At 36.0% G+C, this 8,861-nt stretch overlaps 1 pseudogene across 1 annotated transcript; it reads left to right on the forward strand.

The window, feature by feature from the left end:
* Positions 1-283: 283 nt before the first annotated feature.
* On the forward strand, positions 284-686 carry LOC306665200 (NADH dehydrogenase [ubiquinone] 1 beta subcomplex subunit 9-like; annotated as a pseudogene). Its single transcript has one exon. The product of its transcript is annotated as an NADH dehydrogenase [ubiquinone] 1 beta subcomplex subunit 9-like (transcript).
* The last annotated feature ends 8,175 nt before the right edge of the window (positions 687-8,861 follow it).

Here is an 8,861-nt window from a genome sequence, read left to right on the forward strand (position 1 = left end):
TGGGGTGATGACAAAGGTATCTGAGGAGCTCAAAACTAATGGCATTAGTTCTGTACATGAAGTAGAAAGGAGGCTTCTGCTGAAAGTGAGGGTAGTATGTGAGAAACATGGTTGTAAGAAAATTGCTCTGCAGTCAGCCCTCACAGCCACCAAGGAGAGTGAGGCATCTTGTTCAGCGCCCACTGCCTGCCTGACTCACCAGAAGTGTTGCGACCTTTAATTGGGTGTTATGCCACCTCGAGTTGTGGTGTGTCCCCTGGGACAAATACTGATACTTTGTTTGATGAAAGCCTGGTTTGAAGAACATAGGAATGAAAATGATATGATGAAAGCCACCCAGCTGTTGAGGGAGGCCGAATAATTTTGGCCCAATCAGCACCCGTATAGATCTTCCATGACTCTCCTGGGGGCACCTTCTATGGAAGATATGAGTGCTACAAGATTCTGAAAAGGTGCTTAGATCGCTGGCATCCTTCTGAAAAGGCTGTGTATCCTGATTGCTTTGCCAAGAGAGAGCAGTGGAAGAAACTTTGAAGGGAAAGCTGGGAGCAAGAGGTTAAGCAGCTGCAGGAGGACACCCCACTGATGGTCCTAAAACTGAAACTTTGCCTCCTGCCAGGAAGGATGGTGATCTGCCCTTACTATGGTGGCACTTTGTGTCCGGACCCCAAGAGTGGCCTATGTAGAGAGAGAGAAGAGACATACAGGTATCTCACTATTCATGCTTGCCAGTGAAATAAGTTATAGAACATATACACTCTTGCCCTAATAAAAATAACTAAATATGGTCTGGTATGACTGAGGTGTCCTTCTATCTGAAGAGAATTGTGATGCCAAGTGACTGTGCAATGTCTTTGTTTCTTATCACTTATGCCATGTAAAGAAAATTAGTCAGATGTATAATAAATCTTATCTTTTTTCCAGTACTGAGGGTTGAACCCAGGATTGTTCCAGTGAGCTATATCCTCAGTCCTTTTTATTTTGTGACAGGGTCTCACTAAGTTGCTGAGGCTAGCCACAAATTTGCAAATCTCCTGCCTCAACCTCACGAGTACGTGGGAATATGGGTGTGTGCTGCTGCATCCAGCTGTAATAACTCATATTGATAGCATGTTATCATTTAGGGAAAACTTTGCAGCACAACCAGATAGAAATTTTACTTTGAGGACTCAGTTGAAGGCTAAATTAACTGTAGTGACTGGAAAAAATATACAAAGCTAGAAGAAATACTTAGGACTTAAAAACACTTTTTTGATTTTCTAAGGATTCTATTAGTGGGATTTAGTTTTTATGTAAAGGAAAACTTTCCCTAATAAAGGGCAGTCTACAAATAGGAAAAAAAAAAAAAAAAAAAGAAATAAAGAAAATTGCTTTGGAATGTAATGTAAACTCACACATGAAGCAATGGGTCCAAGCTCTGGACAATTCACCTAGTGAGACTTAACCAAAACATGGATTCTTGGGCTCCTGAGTCAAAATCCCTATGTTAGATAATAACTCTCCATTTGGCTTTATTGTAACCAGCCTATATCAGTATGTTTGAGGAGGCACTGTGCTAGATAGTCATGGAGGAATCAAATAAAAATATAAAAATGCCAATGGCAGCAGTGTGGTTCACCTAGAAGGCTGGTTGTTGATACAGTTCTTCTGAAACAAATGACAGTTGATAAGCGAGAACAGTAAGCTGAAAATAATTTTAATGACTTGCATATAGCAGAAAAGATGATTTCTTTGCAAAATAATTGAAGCTACCATATTTGGAACTCTTTCTAGAAATGGGTTGACTGATAAGAAGCACTGATATGGGGAAAAAATGGGGGAAGGATGTTAAGCTGGCTTTCTCCTATATAATGAACATAATTAGAATAGTGTCTTTTTAAAAATTTTTTTAGATATTGATAGACCTTTATTTTGTTCATTTATTTATGTGTGGTGCCAAGAATTGAACCCAGTTCCTCACGCATGCTTGGCAAGTGCTTTACCATTTAGCCACAACCACAGCCCTAAATCAATGTCTTAATATTAATATTTATTCCACTAAACAGTCATGAGTAGATTTCTGTGCCTTGCTTTCTTCTAATCAGGTTAAAATTAAGAGTGACCAGTATTTAAGTTTGGAGCTTCATTTAAAATTCCCTCCAGGTCAGAGGGGGTTCTGGAGCAAGCCCTTTTATTTTAAGACCTGTGATTCCATTTCTGTGTAGAAGAATAAAAAGAGCCTGGCCTTCATCATTTCCCATGGAGTTTAGGACTCCCTGAGAAGTCACATTCAAATACTTACAAATTAAACCTTTTGTTAAGAAGTCCTGGGAAGGGGGTGTTTCAGTGGAATTGGGTGAGGTATAAAGTTAGATCCTTATTCCCTTTGCTTTTGTTCTCTTGGATAGTGCTCTAATTCTATTTATCTGAAAGCATTTTATCATCTGTTTTTGTGATGTCAGGCATGGATTGATAAAGCTTGGATTTTAGAATGTACGTAATCATAGCCTTCCTGGACACGGAGTTACTTTTCATCTGGAGCTTTTAATTCACAGCCTGAGGATGACCTTCTGAGAGCAAGTGAAATCCCTCCCAAGTTGGATGCCAAGTTTCTGTGTATCTTTTTCTACAGGAGAAGACTCAGTCGTTTCCTTAGATTTTTCAAAGGGGCCTTTAGCCTCAAAGCGATTTAAAAAAAAAAAAAACAACTAGAAAAATCTTGATGTCTAATCCTAGTTCTCTGCAGGAATTTGACAGTGCTAATCGGTAGTCACTGGATTGATTACAAGGTGCTCCACATGTGAACAATAGAATAGAAGGTCATCAGATGAGACCTGGGAGGGTGGACCTCCCCACTTTGTGTCTGAGGGCTGCTTGGACTGGTTCCCTCTCTCTTGATAATGCCTCTGTTCCTCATTTTGAAATGTGGGCTGCTAAAGAGGTTGAGGAAAGGTACTGAACTAGGAGTGGCCCTCACAGATGTTGCAATGCAAAGAGGGGTCATGACTCAGATAACCCTCCATCCAAGTGTGTCGCATCAAGCCATGCTTGGACATCGAATCAAGTGGTTTTGAAAGCTGAGAGTGATAGTCTTTGAGACTAATACTCTTTTCATGTTGGGTTATCTTGCAACTTGAAGGAGGCTACATAAAGGAATTGTCTTGATAGTGACATGATAATTGTTTTTATGAGACTATATACTTTTTCCTTGGTGCTTATAAATTACTTTAGAATACTCCTATTCCTGTTCCTTTGTATACTTAAGCATGAATAGTTATGTCTGGGGAAGAGAAGGACAAAGGAAATAATTTTTGAGTATCTGGTGTATGTAAAGGATTGTCTTAGATGATTTCTTGTGGTAATTTATTTTATCCACAAATAGCTCTGTGAAATAGTGTCATGCCTGTTTTATAGATGAGAGATGAGTTCCAGAATTGCCTAGTGAAAGTAGACTTGTGAATGTCCTCTTGAGACTCAAGGCCAGGACTCTGACACAGTTTCCAGGTGATTTACATCTGTCACACGTTGCCTGAGCTGGAGGTGCTGTGGGGTTAAGACCATGAGACTTCTCTATCCATCTCCTCTGCTACTGCTTGTCTAATTACTCTCTCTCTCTCTCTCTCTCTCTCTCTCTCTCATTCTCTCTCCTGTTCCTCTTGCCTTCACATCCTCAAGTATTCCCTAATCAAAAAATAAAACAAAAGAAAACAAACAAACAAAACACACATACATGCCCCCTCCCCCCAAAAAACATCTTTTAAACCTACCTCTGTCCTTTCTAAGTAGATGGACTATTTTTCTTTCCTTAAGACTGACTGTAAAAAGTTGCTTTGACTTTGTCTTCAGGTTCTCGTTTATATTCCCTCCTCATCCTGGCTTCTCAAACCCCATGGGAAGTTCTGAATTGTCAGCTTAACAGCCAGAGGACTGACTTGATCTGGAAAGAAGAATGTCTTTGAGAAGATTGTAGAAGACTGAGAAGTAGTAAAAGGATGAAACCAGAAGTGGTCATCAAGGTTCACATGGGTCCAAGCAAGAGGGCAAGCCTTCTCAGAGCAAGCTGTGAGTTCACGAGAAAAGCAAAAGTGCATGTATGAAGTTCAAATGCAACAGAGGCATCGTCTCTGCCAAATTTCTTGTGACCAAGGAGATCCTCCACCCTGCTCTATGAGTGTTATTTTCCTGACAAGTCCCAGAAGTCATTGCTCTTCCAATTGCTTGTCAACTTGTTCTTTGGTCTTGTGGATTTTATTCCCACCTGTGTGCAGACTAAAAAGTAGCCACAAACTCAAAGATTTCTTGAACTCTTTTTTGCACATCCCCTCACCTCTGCTACTCTGTTCCATAAATTTCAATCTTCTCAGCCTCCCAAGCTCCAATCCCCCTTTCTCTAACTCAACATAACTGCTGGACTCTACTTGAATTTTCTTTTTATATGTTTTTGTAGTATTTTATAACAGCTGACATATTATTCGTTTATATTTTGATCTCTCCCTGGTAGGAACTAACATCTGCAAGGGAAGTTATTATCATTTATTTGAATTACTATGATATTTTCAGCTTTGAGCCTAGGGATTGGCCTAAAACAGGCCCTTAATGAATACTGACATATTTTGCACAATGATGTATTGGTCAACAGTAGCCATCTTGGTTTGTGTAAGCATGTACTATTATGTTCACACAATGAAGAAATCACTTAAGGATGCAATTCTCAGAATGTGTACCCATCACTGAGTGGTACATGATTCCATGAAATGATTTATGAATGCCTGAAAAGAGAAAAGTTGGTTGGTAACCTTTCTGCTCCTCTGACTCATTTTTATTCAGGTCATTGTGGGAGAAACTTGAGTGTAGTGCAACTTCAGATGGATGCCTCCATATTCTCTTCTCCTCACTCTCTTTTCTGAGACTTACCCTGCACATAAGAGATGCTTTGAAAGCCCAACTGGATTATCTCTCCTTTCTATTCCCAAGTCTATCTGTTGTCAGTGTTCCTTGTCTGGAAAAGTGATAGCAAATCTGTGTTTTACTTTTTTTAAAAATTTTTTATTTTTTAGGTACTGGGGATTGAACTAAGGGAAGGTCTACTACTGAGTTATGTCTCCAGCCCTTTTTATTTTATTTTGAGTTGAGGGTCTCACTAAGTTGACTGGGATGGACTCAAACAGGGAGAAACAGGTACCAAGTAGTACTAACTGAAAACATATTATATGCTAAGTGAAATAAGCCAATCCCAAAAAAACAAAGCCCAAGTGTTTTTCCTGTTAAGTGGAGAATGATATATAATGGGGGGCGGGGAGTGAGAGAAGAATGGAGGAACTTTAGATTATGTAGAAGGAAATGAGAGGTAGGTGGGGTATGAAAAATGGTGGAATGAGACAGACATCACTACCCTATGTACATGTATGATTACACAAATGGTATGAATCTACATCATGTACAACTATAGGAATGAAATGATGTACCCTATTTGTGTACAAAGAATCAAAATGCAGTCTGTAAAAAATTAAAAAATAATTTTAAAAATATTATATTATCCATGCCAGTTAAAAATTTTCATATAAACAAACCCAAGCCAATCAGAAAATCTAATAGAGAGGTCTTATTTCTAATAATAACCATAAAATATACAGAAATGAACTTTATAAGAAACATACAGAGATTATATGAAGATATTATTTGGGGGAATTATAGAGGATTCAAACAAATAAAAAATATACCTTTTATTTGGAGAAGCAAATTACAACGTAAAAATTTTTAAAGAGCTATATTAAGGAATAATAGACATAAAATTAACTATGAACATTTAACATGTACCATTTGACAAAAGTGAAATATGAACACTGCTGTGAAATCATTACTAACATCCCAATAAAAATATATAACCCAGAAGTGTCTCTGTGCTTCTTTTCAGTCCTTCCTTCTCCTTTCTGTTTCCCCCAAAACACTGATTGACTTTCTGTCACTACAGATAAGTTTGTGATTTATAAAGTATTATAGAATTGGAATCACACAGTAAACACTACTCTTTGGTCTGGCTTATTTGAGATTTATACATTAGTGGTAGGTATCAGTAGCTCATTTATTTTTCATTCTATTGTATGAATAAACCACAGTTTGCTTTTCCATTCATCTATTGTTGGACAAATAGTCAAAACATTTAGTTTTTGATGATTACAAATAAGCAGTCCAGTACTCGTCTTTGTATAGACATCTATTTTCTCTAGATTAAGTACCTAGGAGTGAAGTGACTAACTCATAAGAAAGTATATATATAAATTTTAAAAAATGACAAACTATTTTCCAAAATGGTTCCCTGATTCATTTCTACCAGCAGTAATGAGAGTTCTAGTTCTTGAAAATCCTCAACAACACTTAATATAGTTAGTCATTTTAATATTAACTTTCTAGTCATTCCAATAGATAATAGAGTGGTATCTCATCATGGTTTTAATTTTTATTTTAATTATAAATTGAAAAATATATTTGTACATCTTTATGGGATACAAAAATATCATTTTGATTTATGAACATTGTGGACTAATTACATCCAGCTAATTAACATATCTATCACTTTGAATACTTATTTTTTTGTGATGAGAACATTTGAAATTCACTCAGTGATTTTGAAAATTACATAATTTACTATATCCATCATGCTGTGCGATATATCTCAAAGGAAAAAAAAACTTATTTCTTCTGTATATTTGAGGCTTTGTACATTTTGACTATCTTCTCCTCAATCTTCCCATCCCCCCCAGCCCTTGATAAGCACTATTGTACTTTCTGTGTCTTTGAGTTCAATTGTTGTTAATTCCACATGTAAGTGAGAACATGTAGGTTTGTTTTTCAGTGCCTAGCTTATTTTACTTAATGTTCTCCAGTTCTGTAGATGTTGTTGAAAATGACAGAATTTCTTTTATAAAGCTGAAGAGCATTCATTGTGTGTGTGTGCATCACATTTTATTGATTGATCTGTTGATGGAAACTGGTTGATTCTGTAACTTGTCTATTGTGAATAGTGCTGCAATAAGCATGGGAATGCAGACATCTCTTTGACATACTGATTTAAAATCTTTTGGGTAAATACCCAGAAGTAGAATTACTAAATCATATGGTAATTGTATTTTTATTTTTTAAAGGAATTTTTGCATAGTCTTCCATAATAGCAGTACTAATTTACATTCTCAGCAGTCATGTTTTTAATTTGCATTTTGTTAGTGACTAAATATGTTGAGAATCTTTTCATATATATGTGCCATCTATATATTTTCTTTCTTTCTTTCTTTCTTTCTTTCTTTCTTTCTTTCTTTCTTTCTCTTTCTTTCTTTCTTTCTTTCTTTCTTTCTTTCTTTCTTTCTTTCTTTCTTTCTTTCTTTCTTTCTTTCTTTCTTTCTTTCTTTCTTTCTTTCTCTTTCTTTCTTTCTTTTTTTTCCCCCCCCCCATGATGCTAGGAATTGAACCAGGCCCTTATGCATGCATAAACAAGTACTCTACCAGCTGAGCTATATCCCCAGCCCCTATATATTTTCTTTGGTGGAGTAACTGCTCAAATCTTTGTCTATGTCAAAAACTTTCTTTTTGTTGACTTATGAGAATTCTTCATGTATTCTCTATATGAATTCTTTATCAGCTATACACTTTGAAAATTTTTTTTCCTAGTCTGTGGATATCTTTTCATTCTTTAGACAATGTCATTAAAAAAAACAGAAATATTAAATTTTGAAGAAGTGAAATTTATCATTTTGTTTCTTCAATGGATTATGCTTTTGTTATGGTATCCAATAAACCTTTGATTCAAATCATGAAGTTTTTTTCTATGGGTCATCTAGAAGTTTTATAATTTTAGGTGTTACATTTAGGTATACGATGCATTTTGTGTTAATTTCTCATATATGATGTGAAGTAAAGATCAATTTTCAAGTCTTTGCATATGGACATCAAATTGTTCTGGCACCATTAGTTGAAAATGCTCTTCTTTTTCTACTGCATTGTCTATTTGTCAAAAGTCAGTTTTCTACATGTCTCGCCAAATTGCTTAGGGCCTTGCTAAGTTGCTGAGGCTGACTTTGAACTCTCAATCCTCCTGCCTCAGCCACCCAAGACACTGGGGTTACAGTTGTAGACCATTGTACCTGGCTACCATGCTGTTTTGATTAATGAAGTTTTGTATTATGTCTTGAAATTAGTATTGGTTTTCCAACATTTTTCTTCTTTGGGATTACAGGGATGCTCCGCAGTGCCTGACTGGTCTTCTTTCTCAGATATTTTAGCTAGTAGAGGTCCTCTGTGTTTCCATATGAATCTTAGAGTCAACTTTTAAATATTTACAAAACAAGCCATAGAGGATTTAGGTTGGGATTGCATCAAATATATAGATCAATTTGGAGAGAATTGACACTTTAACAATATTCAGTTTTCCAATATGTGAACAAGATCTGTCGTTCCATTTATTTAAGTCTTTAATTTCTCTCAGCAAAATTTTATATGTTCAGAGCAGAAGTCTTTCATATCTTTTATCAGATTTATCCCCATGTATTTCATATTATCTGATGCTATTGAAAATGATGTTATTTTATAAAATTTAATTTTCTGATTTTTCATTAATAGTATGCAGAAATATGTTTGATTTTTGTAGATTTGATTTTGTAGCCCAAAAATTTTACCCAACTCACTGTTAGTTCTCTTTGCTATTCTGTAAATTCTGTCAAATTTTCTACATAGGTAATTGTATAGCTTGTGATGAAGACAGTTGTGTGTGTATGTGTGTTTCAGTCCTGAGGACTGAACTCAGGGACTTGTGTATGATAGGCAAGCACTCTACCACTGATTTACATGTGCAATTCCTTTAAATCTCTTTTCTTGATTCATTGCAATGAGTA

This window comes from Sciurus vulgaris (assembly GCF_902686455.1).
Source record: "Sciurus vulgaris genome assembly, chromosome: 1".
Classification (NCBI taxonomy): Eukaryota; Metazoa; Chordata; class Mammalia; order Rodentia; family Sciuridae; genus Sciurus; species Sciurus vulgaris.